The 14,714-nt window shown below is 39.1% G+C and overlaps 1 protein-coding gene and 1 pseudogene across 1 annotated transcript in view; both read right to left on the bottom strand.

The window, feature by feature from the left end:
* Etfbkmt (electron transfer flavoprotein subunit beta lysine methyltransferase) overlaps positions 1 to 9,223 on the bottom strand; it is a 37,351-nt gene extending 28,128 nt beyond the window's left edge. Inside the window, exon 1 of the mRNA XM_076852749.1 lies at positions 9,148 to 9,223. The gene's annotated coding sequence lies outside the window, so the exon portion shown is untranslated. The remainder of the gene's footprint in view (positions 1 to 9,147) is intronic.
* Positions 7,967 to 8,994, bottom strand: LOC143398409 (cofilin-2 pseudogene; annotated as a pseudogene).
* Positions 9,224 to 14,714: the final 5,491 nt, after the last annotated feature.

Genomic DNA, 14,714 nt, shown 5'->3' with positions numbered 1-14,714 from the left:
TAATATAAGCCTCACAATTCTCTGTAGGAACAGGGCCAGGTTTGTCATCATTACATAGATGAAACCGAGGCTGGGAGCAAAACGAGATCCAAGGACAAATCCACACTTATCCTATTGACACACCGGAATGGTATTTGAAGAACCCTGTGTGGGTTGGTAATGTGGTAAGAACGTGGCTGATAAAATACCCCCGAATTTAATTTCACCCAACTGGAAAACTAAGACAGTTAAATGAATCTTGACGTTCCATTGAGAAACCCATCCGTTTTTAACAACACAGAAAGGCAAAGAGGGACTGTATTTGTAGCTTCACGCTAGCATTATTTTTCCTGTGTTCCTGTTTCCCTTATTACCACTGGGAAGCCTTGTTGCAGCCCAAGTTCCGCTGCACAAAGTTGCCCAGTAACCATGGTTTCAGCCCCGTGGGCCACCATGGTTATACCTACATGGCATAAGCATATGGTGCAGCCAGCTCTGTGGCAAGTAAACCAAAAAGCACCCGGGGTGATGCTGAAATTGCCATCAGGAAGTAGCACAGTGCAGTGGTTGAGAATGTGGGACACTAAGTAGCCCGAGCACAATATCTGGCTTCATTGTTCATGAGTGGTACAGCATGAGCAATTGAGTTACTGCCTCTGTAAATCGGGCTCCTGATCCATAAATGGATAAATAATGGCACCAACATCAGAGATTATTATGAGGATTAAATATCAAAGTATCTAAAACACATCAATATGGAAGAGAAGTTTCTTATTATTATCTACTTATTTAGTAGGTATGTATGTATAAATATGAAAGCAAAGAAATTATCTGGAAAGAAGCATGCAGTACTGAGAATAGTGATTATTATAGGGAAATGGTTGAGATTTGGGGTGGAGGGTTTGAGAATATGCAGACTTTTAACATTTACTCTTTTTTATAAATTTTAAATTTTCTTCTTGTTTTTATTTGGTACTAAGGGATTGAACCCAAGGGCAGTTTGCCCACTGAGCTACATCCCCACCCCTTTTTATTTTTCATTTTGAGATAGGGTCTTACTAAATTGCTGAGGGTCTCACTAAAATGCTGAGGCTGGCCTCAAACTTGCAATCCTCCTGTCTCAAAATAAAAAATAAAAAACTCTGGGGATGTAGTTCTCTGATAGAGTGCCCCTGAGTTTAATCCTCAAAACTGCCAAATAAATAAATAAATGAGTGATTGATCCGGGCATGTTCATATGCACCTGCAATCCAGCTTCTCAGGAGCTGAGGCAGGAGGATCACAAGTTCAAGATCAGCCTGAGGATGTGGCCCAAAGGGTAACGAGCTCCTATGGCATGCGCAGGGCACTGGGTTCGATCCTCAGCACCACATAAAATAAAATAAAGATGTTGTGTCCACTGAAAATTGAAAAGATCAGCCTGGGCAACTTAGCAAGACCCTAACTCAAAATAAAAAGGACTGAGGATACAGCTCACTGGTAAGAGTGCTTACCTAGCAGACATAAAGCCTTGGATTCAATCCATGGGTATTGAACAAAGGGGAAAAAAGAAAGAAGGAAGGAAGAAAAAGGAAAGGAAAAGAAGGAAAAAGGTATATTGATGATTGTTTTTCCACTTCTTAGTAAGGAGAGATTTTTATTCAAAAAGATTATTGCAAGGCGAGTAAGGGTTATAATAGGGGAGAGGAGCCATTGCAACCAGAGAATGCTTGTCTACATGCATCCTGGGGGGTAGGGGTTAGGCAAGAGGTTTTTTTTTTTTCTGTGATAAAGAAGAGTAAACAAGTCTAGGATGACCCTGATAAGGGAAGTGGATGAAAGAGTAATGGATGGGATAGCAGATCTGAGGCCAGCCTGCTCTCAAGGGGCCACATGCTGGCTCAGGCTGAGGGTGGGCAAAGTTCAGGGGCCTGTTAGAAGGAAAGAATTTAACCAAAGTTTGTCTAAAAAGTGTTTTGTTCCAATTGATCAGCTGGGATAAGCAGTTGAGCTAATCATTTACAAGGCAAAGAAAGATAAGTTGAAGACCTGTGTCTTATCCTTGCCAGAAGTAAACAAGAGGGGCTTTGGTGAGTCTTAACTAAGTCATGTGAGAAGCATGGATCTTTGCAGTGCGCCATTTCCAGGATAGGAAGGGTAGGAGGATTTCATAAACTGTTTTTCAGGATCACAGGGCTCAGGTAAAATTCAATATAATCAAGTTGCAAATTATATCTTTCCTATTTCTCATATGGTTATATTTCAGATAAAGGATAAAGTATAGGCTTCAGCATGACCTGAGACTCCTGGATGAAGAGGGTCAGGGCTGTATAGAAGAGGAGGCTCCAGAAAACAGCTCATTTTATGATTCCCTTGGCAAACTGATCCATTTGGAATGAGCCTCCTTGGTTCCATGGCTCTTGGCATTTCTCTCTGACACACAAGTGGATCAATGAGAAATAAAATGAGGCAATACCTATGTAAATGCTGCAACCGCATTTTATTTCAACCCATGTGATGTTGATTCTGCAGTCTCTGAGGGCCTTCAGCTCTTTCTCCATGCTCGGGCGAGTCCTTGCCTTTAGCTCAGCATTGAAATGCTGCTCACAAACAGATTTCTGCTGCAGGATTCTCTTGGCTTCCTATGGACATCTGAATGTTTTCCTGTGCTGCTTACTTTGCCTTTTGTCAGAATCCAAACACCTCCCTGCAATTGCAAGGCGTTCTATACCAATTTGTACCCAGAGCAGCATCGTAGCATCTCCTCTCTCATTCTTCCCTCTCTCTTTATTTATTTATTTATTTATTTTGATGCTGGAGATGAAACCCAGGGCCTTGCACATGCTAGGTGAGCTCTATACTGCTTAGCTACATCCCCAACCCCTTCATAGCCTTCTGTGCTGCAATAACTGAGATCCAGGGCTGCTAACTCATTTTGCAATAAATCTGGGCAACCTCCTCTTTCCTACAACTTGCTATATTTCCTGGAAGCTAGCCTGGACATAGAGTAGAGAGAGATGACCACTGACTGTGGAGTTCTTAAGTCTGCCCTATTCCTCTGTCAACATCTTTAGTAAATGTTCCTGCCAGATTCTGAGCAGTCAGGTTCTGATTTACTTCCCCTTGCAAAAGCCAAGGGAATAAAGCTGTCAAGTACAAGCTGATGATTTGAACTAAATCTGAGGATTTATGAAAATGCTCAAAATCCAAGTGGGGAATGAGGAACAGCTGCTTGGCGACTAAAACTGGGAACTGGGTGAAATTTGTCTGGCAGTTCCCACTTGCCCTTCCTCTTCCTACCATTTCCTCTTTCCTAAAGAGACTCCTCTCTCCCCCTCCTCCCTGGGACTTCAGGAACCAGTGCCCTCTCCCCTTATCAAAAACAAAACAAAAACTGCTGTTCTGAAAGGAAGGATGTGAATCATGGAATCCTATAAGAATTAGAAGGAACTTCAGTGAGTTTTCAAATCCAACTCCCCCATTCTGTGAAATGCTTGTGACTCCACATTTGGAAATCTAAATCTAGCTCTTTTTCTTTACAAATTGGAAGGTTCTAATTATGTTTTTATCCTAGAGGTGCAAGAAAAGAGGTAACTTTTCATCTGTTGTTCTTCCTCCTTCCCCTAGAGGCAGTTTCTCCAAATAAAAAAGAGTATTCTGTGGCACCCCAAAGAAGAAGCTGTAAAACACTCAGAAATATTCTTGCATCCAGTGCACTAAAAAAACACTGAAGCAATGTGAACTGTGAACATAAGACTCTTAAAAGGGAGGCATTGATTAATTAGGGGAATGGGTATGGGCATAATCTTTAGTCAAGATTATGAGCTGCTTGCTACTCTCCCTCCCCCGCCCCCCCAGGACTAGGGATTGAACCCAGGGCCTCCCATATGTTAAGCAAGCACTCTACTACTGAGCTACATCCACAGCCAGCCCTTTTAGTTTTATTTTTAGATAGGTTCTCACTAAGTTGTCCAGACTGGCCTGGAACTTGATTCGTCTTGCCTCAGCTTCCCAAGTCACTGGGATTACAAATGTGTGACACCATGCCTGGTTGAACTATCACTCTTAACACATTAAGATCTGCAGAGAATTCATAAATAGGAGTAGGAATAAGATAGCTGAAATGTTATTGCCAGCTCAACAACTGCAGAGAATTGATAACTACAGTTCTGTGTCACTTAACAATGGAGACCCATTCTGGAAAAAAAAAGAAAATGTGCCTGTTGGTTTCATGGTTTAGAGAACATCATTGTAGAGTGTACTCACACAAACTAAGATACACTATCAATAGTGTAGCAATACACTGTCAGGGGACCTTTGTCATATAAGCTGTCCATCCTTGACTAAAATGTTACGGGGTGTGTTACTGTACACCTTGGACAGAGAACTCCTATTTTGTTCTGGGTCAACTTCTCCATTTGCAGTTATGTACTATAGCTAAAGCCATCTAAGTCTAGGAGAGCAGGCATCTGACCAAGCCAAAGTCAATCAATACATTTTTATTCCTCTGACCACTGTGACTGATTTAGATTTGGGCACTAGATCCAGGATGGTCCATCCATGAATCCCAGTCTTGTGTTGCAGCTCCCTGGAAGACTCTCTCCCTCTCATTGAACTTGAACATCAGGAAGCTGGGAGGCTGGAGCTGCTACTTCAACCAACTACTGAGGACCTGAGAATGGAACCAGCAGACCCAGGATGGCATAGTCAACCAAGAAACAGAGAAATTTGTGTCTCTTTCACATTATTTGAGGCCTGAATCAGGCCTCTCCTAAAACAAGTTCTCAATTCCATGAAGCAATAAATTTCTATTCTCCTTAATCCAATTTGAGTTCCTTTTCTACCATTGCATACTTAGAGTCCTATCTGAGAGAAACAATATGCTTAACATATAAGAGGTACTCAAAGGGGTTTTTGAATGAACAAATGAATCAAACATTAATTTTTATTGTACCACACAGTTAAATACACACACACGCACTTCAGCCCTTCACAGTTCCTTTCTTCAAGTGCATTCAAAGAGCATCAATTTAAACTTTTTGTGTGTACACATGTAGTATTATTGTAGCAAAGCAACTTTTATACTTTTAATGTTTAACATCAAGCATCAACTTTCCTTTCCAGTGGGGGGAAAAAAAAGAAAATTTTAAAATAAAGAAGCTTACAATACAGAATGTCAGTTTCACATGAGATCCTACAGGTTTCACATGTTTAAACTTGAAATCAATAAATGTTAAGTATGATTTTGTTCAAGATGAGTAGAGCTCATGTGGAGGGAACAAGAAGGAATGACAGTAAAGATGGCAAAAAGAAGAAAATCATTGGAGGATTTCCAAACCAAGGAGTTATCCTCTAAGAAAAGAGGCAAAATTAGAATCCCTTCAAAAAATTTTGGATGCTATTATTGCTCCACTATAGATGAACACATTTAGCTGGGCATGGTGGCATACACCTGTAATCCCAGTGACTCAGGAGGCCAAGGCAGGAGGACTGCAGGTTCTAGGCTATCCTCTGCAAATTAGTGAGGCCCTAAGTAACTTAGTGAGACCCTGCCTTAAGATAAAAAATAAATAAAAAGGGCTGGGAATGTAGCTCAGTGGGAAAGGGCCTAGGTTTCAATACCCAGTACCAATAAATAAATAAGTAAACAAATGAACTCAGAAATTGTACAGAGCATAGATTCTTTTAAGGCTTGAATCTCCAAAAGCAGAAACTCTTTAAGGACGCTGTAAATTGTATAAACTGGTTGAATCCTGTATAAACATTTTGCCAGCGTGTGGGAAAAGAAAATTTATCTTTTGACCAAAGTTTTGAAGATCTATTACTAATTAAGTACCAAAAAACGTAATGGCTTAATACAACCATTTTTTTTTTTTTTTGAATGTGTTTGTATAGGTAAGAAATTTGGGAATGGTTCCTCTAGAAAGTCCATCCACCCTGCTTTATGTGGGGCAGAAAGGTCTGGGACATACACTTTCAAGGTGGAATCTTTCCTCACATGTCTTTTGTCCCAAGTTTCCTGGCTTTTCTTTCTCTCCACCCAGCATCACAGCCCCAAGGGCCTACTCACATGGTAGGCTTCTCACAGCATAATTTTACTTTTTTGAAGTAGGAAGTAGATGTTAACAAGCCAGTTGAGGAATATACCAGACCAGGTACAATGTCACTGTCACCATAATCTATTGGTAAAAATCAGTCATGGAGCCCGTCCAAGTTCAAAGGGGAGTGACAAGGTCATATTACAGAAAAGCAGTGGCATCCAGAAATATTGTTGTGGCCCTCTTTAGAACACACAAATGTGCCACAACCTATATAATTTTCTAAGAAATTTGTCTTATGAAAATAATGCCAAGAAATGTATCAGAGCAGAGATATTCATCTCAGCTTTTGTAGCAAAGAAAGAAACTACCTACATGTCTACTAATAGATAAAAGTCTAAGTGAATCATCACTTAACAATTAACAGCAATGTGAGCTGGGGATGTAACAGTGGTAGATTGCTGACTTAGTATATATGAAACCTTTGGTTCAATTCTCAGTACCAAAAAGAAAAAAAAAAAAAAAATCTGTTACTAACTGACAGCAACATGAAGCCATAATAATTTTTAAAATTTAATGTGAAGAAACATTGCTGTAAAAAGAGAAAAAGTAAAATAAAGAAGCATGTGCACTATGATGATAATTATATAAAAGCATGTATGCATCTGGACAAAGTCTGGAAGAAAATAAGTAGAAATGAAGATAATTGCATTGAGGTGCTAATATGTGCATGCCTTACATTTTCTCTCTTTATTGTTATAGCTTCACACACACACAAAAATGAAAATTAGAAGAAAAGAAGAGAATTAAAATCTTAACTGTCAGTGTTCTGTACTTGGCAGATACATGTACTAATAAAGTTCAGGGAAGGCAAAGAAGGTCCACAGTTCCCTATAATTCATTCAGATTTAGACCAACTTCCAGGTCAGAAGATCCACAGGTATTTCTTTTCTTTTCTTTTATAAACATGCCACAATTTTTATTGCAACATGGCCATTTTTGTGAGAGTGGGGAGTTTGATCTCAAAACAATGTTCTACTTAAGGCTCTTTTATACAGAAATCGCCATCATGACTGCTATTAAAAATGTCTTTCATGTTGCAAGACTCACATGGTAAACATAAAACTCCCACACTTATTCAGTACTGTACAGTCAATGAAAAACAAAAAGGCATTAATAACAGCTATTTCTTTTAAAAAAGATATTCAGGCAGCTGGGGCTGTAGCTCAGTGGCAGAGCATTTGCCTAGCATATGTGAGGCACTGGATTCGATCCTTAACACCACATAAAAATAAATAAAATAAAGGCATTCTGTCCATCTACAATTACAAAAAATAAAAATAATTAAAAAAAAGATATGCAGGTAATAGGAATTAACACTGAGGTAATAGGACAAATTGATAACACAGTTAATGAAACTTAACTGACATTTCTTTTGGGAGATTAAGCTTATTTTTAAAAAGTGCTTTTAATGCATAGTGTTATATTCGTGCTGCCATGTCACAAAAGAAGGCTTACCATAGCAAGTGAGGTACATAAATGCTCCAGTGCCTCACAAAACTTCAATCAAGTGCAACTATAAATAATACTGAAAAAAGTTCACCATCTGACCAATGGGTATTACGTTCAAGGCATTCAATATGCTTACCCTTTGCAGTATTCTAGACTATTCACATTGACAATCACATTCATTGTGGTGCTTGCTGCAAGGGAGGCATATAACCAGATGTTTTGGCTAAAATAAGACAGGAAGGCATTCCTTGGGCTCTACATAAAAGTAACTGTATTAAAGAGTCTAATGGCAGTCACTTACAGGCTACTTAAATGAATGATATCACCTTTATTCACTGTGTTGGAAGGGCCCAGTGAAAAGGGAAAAAACAAAAACAAAAAACACCTAATGCTATTCTGGTGGACTGAGCTGGAGAAATGAAACCTCCTTAAGATCCAGACGGCACTTGATGGTCATTTTATAACGATTTTCCTTCAAGTGAAACCACTACTTTGCCTCCCAGTTTCTCTCCCAGTGTTGACGGGTCCTTAATACCATCCAAGCCATTTACTTGCCACTAGAGTATAATACCTGTAAATTTCTTTTTAATGACATCTTTAGAGCTAGCATAAATCACCTTGCTTTTTAAGGGTGCACTTTCAGGAGCCCAGAATATAAATACTAGGTCTTCTTTCTTAGGACAAAGCATATCAGCACTCATTCAGAGGTAGCAATTTCACAAAAGATGTGTAAGGGTCCTCTAAGTATCACCAATGTCACCTACCAAGATATGCTTTGCTTCTTCTACAATTATTTGTCTTTTGTCATCACTTAAGCAGAAGAGAACTGCTTTCTTTCTTTCTTTTTTCTTTCTTTCTTTTTTTTTTGCTCTCTTCTCATGTAAAAGATTTAAAAAATTTTGATGACTTCATCATCACCCCAGATGTCATAGTGCCTGCAACTGTGACTATGGCAGCAGCTCCAGCTCTGTGGATCTGGGAGGGGAAGGAGGGGTAGGCAGGCGCGGCCAGATATTTCTATTTATAATTAATCTGCTGTTTTGACCTCTCATCCTTGGAATGCTGATTGTCATGGAAGCAATAATTACCATATTAGTCTTGCTATGTTCCTAAGACTGTGATATGAGATTAAAAAAATGCTCTGAAAACTTACTGTGATGCACAACACAAGGTGATATTTTAATCTTTATTGTAAAGAACCAATTCAAAGTTTGAAAATTTGTCGGTGGCAATTTGGCATGGGAATTTATTCTAGAATACTCAGACAAGAACTAGATTAGCTCTGATCCCCTCTTTACAATCTCCTGTTTGTCTTGGGACTCAATGTTTTATAGGTGGAAGAATTGTGGAGTTTAGAATAGTCAAACATAACCAAACTGCTTGTGTAATTTCTAGAGACTCTGAATGCACCCAGCCTTCCTGGGGTTGACGTTCACAGCTGTGGGTGACCTTCAACTTATCACAAACTCACCCTTTGAACGGACATTGCTTTTCAATATTACCTTAATTTGCCAGTCATTATTGCATTTTTTAAAGGGCTCTTTTGAAGAGTCATTGCAGAAGGTCAAAGTACGTGAAAGCCAAAGTCTTAAGAAAATTTGACTAAATAATTGCGAATTTCCGGTGTAGTGACACATACCTTTAGATCCGGCTACTCTGCACACTGAGGAGTTCCAGGCCAGCCTGGGCAACAGAATCCGACCTTGTCTCTAAAATAAATAAATAAATAATAACAATCACAAGAATTGCAAAACCAAATTTTAAAAAGTACATCTAGCTGGGCATGATGGTGCATGCCTATAATCCCAGCAGCTCTGGAGGCTAAGGCAGGAGGATCACAAATTTGAGGTCCATCTTAGCAACTTAGCAAGATTCTGTCTCAAAATAAAAAATAAAAGAGTGCTAGGGATGTAAGTCAGTGATAAAGCATCCTTGGGCTCAATCTCCAGGAAAAAAAAAAAAAAGAAAGAAGGAAAAAGAAAAAAAGCATATCTAATGCATTGGCATGACTACTTATTGTTTTTATATAGTTAATAATTGGAAAAATCCTGAATAAGGGCAAGGTTTAGATTATGTATTGATAATTTATTTTAATTTAGTTTAATACCTTTGGGAAAGTTTAAGATGAGGGGGGTCTCTACTCACAGACAAAAGCAATTGCCAAAATTCTTAGAACAAACATTTAGTATTTTTTAAACCTGAAATTGACATTTTATTTAATAAATGCTTGACGAGTCGTCACTATGTGACATAATTCTACACTTTGTGGAATTTACTATTTAATTCTTAATAACCCACAGTGTAGCTTCTATTCTTCTCACTCTCATTTTATAGATGAGGAGACAAGAGCACTAAGTGGCTAAGAAAGCTGTGCAAGAGCCTCTACTAGGAAGCATCCCAGTCAGGACCCAAACCCAGGTAGTCAGGCTTGAGTCTTATTCTCACCTATGGTACCATGCTGCCTAGTTAAGATCATTGATTTTCACTATGACAAATAGCTACCAAGAATCTGTATGTAATAAAATAGTTTTATATCTAGGTATATGCTTTTTGATGCAGTTGTAGCAAAGACTCCCATATTCGAAATAACACAGGTTTCCTCTTGCTTCAGTTTGTATAACTCCATATTAAGAAAGATGCTGGGGCTGGGAATGTGGCTCAAGCGGTAGCGCGCTCGCCTGGCATGTGTGCGGCCTGGGTTCGATCCTCAGAACCACATACAAACAAAGATGTTGTGTCCGCCAAAAACTGAAAAATAAATATTAAAAAATTCTCTCTCTCTCTCTCTCTCTGTCACTCTCTTAAAAAAAAAAAAAAAAGAAAAAAAAAATAAAGATGCTGTAATTTGCAATACAGCTGAGCCATTGGGTGAATTTCTTCCCTTCCCAGCTGTCAGGCAGTCATAATAACTAGAGGAAAAAATATACTAAGCCTCTGCATGGTGTGCTTGGTTATCTCCTTAACCCCATGAAACACTCCTGGTATTCAAATCTCTTGAAATTTGGCTGGCCCTGCAATTTCATTAACCAGTAGAATATGGCAAAAGTGATGTTGAGCCAGTTCCAGGCCTAAGTCTTGAAAGGGCTGGTAACTCCTAACTTTCGCTCTAGGGAGTCCTGAGTTGTTCTGTGAGAAATTGAAAACCATGCTGTTGAGACTACATGCAGAGGTCAGGTGAAGGATGGAGAGGCTAGGCACAGTGGTGCACACCTATAATCCCAGCGACTGGAGAGGCTGAGGCAGCCAAGACTGCAAGTTCTAGGCCCTAAGTAACTTAGTGAGACCTTGTCTCAAAATAAAAAATAAAATGGGTGGGGGAATATAGCTCAGTGGTAAAGCACCACTGGGTTCAATCCCCAGAACCCCCCACATAAAAAAAGAGGGGGTGAGGAGGCCAAGCTGAGCTAATCTGACAGGTGATTGCACAAGTGATTTCAGGCAAGACCAACAGAAAAATCACCCAGCTAAACTACACTAAAGTAAGGGCTGGGGATATAGCTCAGTTGGTAGAGTGCTTCCCTTACATGTATAAGGCCCTAGGTTCAATCTCCAGCAACACAAAAAAAAAAAAAAAAAAAAGGGAAAAAAATTTACTAAAATAAATGGTTGTTTCAAGCCACTGAGTTCTGGGATCATTATATAACAATAGATAGCTGGAATACCAGGCATTTTCACCTTTTATTATATTCTTTATTTTATTTGCAATACTGGAGATGAACCCAGAACCTTGCACATGCAAGGCAAGCCCTATACCACTGAGCTACATTTCCAATCTTTTTTTTTTTTTTTTTTTTTCCATCTTGAAAGAGGGTCTCACTGAGTTTTCCACGTTGGCCTTGAACTTGTGGCTCTCCCACCTCAGTCTCTTGAGAAGCTGGGGTTATGGGCATGCACCACCATGCCAGGTTCCTTTGCTTTCTACCAATACATTCATTTCAAGTATTTTTTGAATCCTACTGTGTGCCAATTCTAGGAACTGGACATAGCACTGGAAATTAACAATTAAATAAGTAAGCATTTGAGTCTATGAGTCAATATAGCCAGAGAAAGAGTAATTGGTGGGAATGGCTGTTTTAGATGGTGAGGTCAAGGAGGACCTGTCTAAGGAGGTTATTTTGAATATGCATGAATAGAGAAAGCTACTGTGTAAAGATCAGAGGGGAGCACTTTTCAGACAGAAGGGACCAATTAAGAGGCCCTGAGGTGGGAGGAGCTTGGCATGTTTGAAAAGCAGAAGGCCAAGGGCTAGAACACAGTAAGTAGCAAGGAGAGAGGTGAGGAGATGTGGTCAAAGAGCAGGCAGCGACTAGATCATGCTTGTCCCAGGGTGGACTTTGGTTTTATTGGGAAACCATTGTAGGGGAGGGATCGACTCTGATGTGAGCTCTCAGAAAATGGTTCTAGAGGCTGTTTGGAACAAAAACAGTAGGAGTTCCAGGGTGGGATCAGGGAAACTGTTTAGGGAACTCTTGCAATAGTCTAGGTAGAAAGTAAATGGTTCAGATCAGGGAAGTGGTTCTCAAAACGTGGTCTCCCCAGTTTGGTGGTTCCTCAAAAATGTAAACGTGGACTTGCCACATGACCCAGCATTTCTACTCCTAGATATGTACCCAAGAGAACTGAAAACATGTTCTTACAAAACTTATATCCCATTCTACACAGCAACATTTCTGATAACAGCCCCAAAGTAAAAACAACCTAAAAGTCCAGCAATTGATGAACACACAAATGAAAGGTGGTATATATTTGTACTCATATAAAGGAATATTATTTGTCTATAAAAAGAAATACATGCTATGGCATAGATGAACTTTGAAAATATTAAGTAAAAGAACCCAGACAGAAAAGAACACATATTGTATGATTTAATTTATATAAATTGGCCTGAATAGTCAAATGTGTGGAAATAGAAAGTAGATTAGTAGATGGTGGGAGAGGGAATGGGTAGTAACTAATGGAGTGATGAAAACGTTCTAGAATTAGACAATGATGGTTGTTGCACAACTTTATGAATATGCTAAAACCCACTAAACTGTATATTTTAGAAAGGTTAAAATACGTGAATTATATCTCAATTAAAAATATGTTTAGGGGCTGGGGTTATGGCTCAGAGGTAGAGCGCTTGCCTAGCATGTGTGAGGCACTGGGTTCAATCCTCAGCACCACATAAGAATAAATAAGCTATTGTGCACACCTACAACTAAAAAATAAATGTTTAAAAAATATGTTTAAAATTGTGCTCTGGGGATTCTTGAGACACACAAGTGGGTCTGCAAGGTCAAAACTGTTTTCATAATAACACTGAGATATTATTTGCGTTTTTTATTCTTTCATTAATATACAGTAGAATTTTCTAGTGGCTACATGACATGTGATGTTGTGACAGATTATGAATGTAGAAATAGATATATGAAATCCAACTTTTTAATTAAATTGTCACTAAAGAGATTAGGAAAAAAAATAGTAAATCAGTGCCACCATTTTATTTTATTTTGGTACTGGGGATTGAATCCACAGTTGTTGAGCCACTGAACCTGTCAACCCCCCCTCTTTTTAAAAAAAAAAAAAATTAAGCTTCTTTTTATATCTTTATTTATTTATTTATTTATTTATTTATTTATTTTTTATGTGGTGCTGAGGATCAAACCCAGGGCCTCGAAAGCACTAGGCAAGCGCTCTACCTCAAAGTCACAACCCAGCCTCCCTCAACCCTTTTTGTTTTTTATTTTGAGTCAGGGTCTACTAAATTGCTTTGGGACTCATTAATTTGCCAAGGCTGGCCTCAAACTTGCAATCCTCCTGTCTCAGTCTCTGGAGCTTCTGGGGTTACAGGCATGTGCCACCACCCCCAGCGCTATTTTGTTTGTTTTTTTTTCAATACCACTATTTTAACTTTTTAAAAACTATGGCTGAACTGGAGTTGTGACTCAGAGGTAGAGTGCTTGCCTAGCATGTGTGAGGCACTGGGTTTGATCCTCAGCACCACATAAAATAAAAAATAAAGATATTGGGTCCACCTATAACTAAAAAACAAATAGTAAAAAAAAAAAAAAACCCCAAAAACTATGGCCACTTTTCAAGAGATATATGATATGTTAACCTGCTATAGATATTACTTTAGTGAATAAACAAGTACTTTAAATTTGTCTCTGCTCTAATTTCTAATATTAATGTAAATATTAGTATAACCCATATAAACAAAGGTTTCTGAAGTCTGCAATGGTTTCCAAGACTGTAAAGGAATCCTGAGATTGATAAACTAGGGTGATGGCAATGGAGCTAATACAAAGTGGCTGGATTTAACATATATTTAGAATATACTGGGAAACTACATTCTATTTGTTTATTTGATAGTAAGGATAAACCAGCATGATCTTTCAGTGAGGTGCCTCCTTAGCCTTAGCCCCCCTCCTTTTTTTTTTTTTTGGAAACAGTGTCTCCCTGAATTTCCCAGGCTGGCCTTCAACCCAGGATTTTCCTGCCTCAGTCTCCTGAGTAGCTGGGATTACTGGCATGTGCTACATTATCCAGTGGGGCCTATATTCCTGAAAGAAAAGAATCAAGTAGTAGATTCATTCTTGAGGGAAAATAAAAAATGACTTTTGGATTGGGGCCTAAGCAAATGTGACTTGTGGTCCCATGACCTGAAATGGGAAGAACTGTCAGAAGAGCAGGTTTGAGAGAGAAAAATCAAGAGTTCTCCATGTGGGCTATTTAGACATTGGGACATTGAAGGAGTATCTCATTCAACTCTCCCACCAATCTGATGAGGTGGGTATTATTATCATCGTCTTCATTTTACCCATGAAGACACTGGAACAACAGTGGAGACGGAGCCTTGATCTGAACCACGCCTGACTCTGGAGTCCCCTTTCAGCCCAATGCCTCAATTACATTCACCTAAACTTCCAAATGAGAGAAAACAACAAAGGAATTTAGGAAAAGTGGTTCTTAACGTTATGTAACAACCACTTTGGTACTCTGTAGAGGCTGCAATTTCCACATGTTCACAGCAATTGTCTGTGTGACAGCAGGCTAGCAAACCCAAGAAGACCAGGCATTGCCCTCTAGGGGACCAGCAGGGTTGTCAACTGGAGCCCAGGACTGCTCAGATCCAGACCAGAGAAGTAAAGGAACAACAGCTAGAAGAGATGAGGGCAGCCAGAGTTGGGAATGCTAGGGCAATAGCTAGTTACCAAACTTTTT

This window comes from Callospermophilus lateralis, chromosome 4, assembly GCF_048772815.1.
Source record: "Callospermophilus lateralis isolate mCalLat2 chromosome 4, mCalLat2.hap1, whole genome shotgun sequence".
Taxonomy (NCBI): domain Eukaryota; kingdom Metazoa; phylum Chordata; class Mammalia; order Rodentia; family Sciuridae; genus Callospermophilus; species Callospermophilus lateralis.
This window is presented reverse-complemented; position numbering and strand designations above follow the sequence as displayed.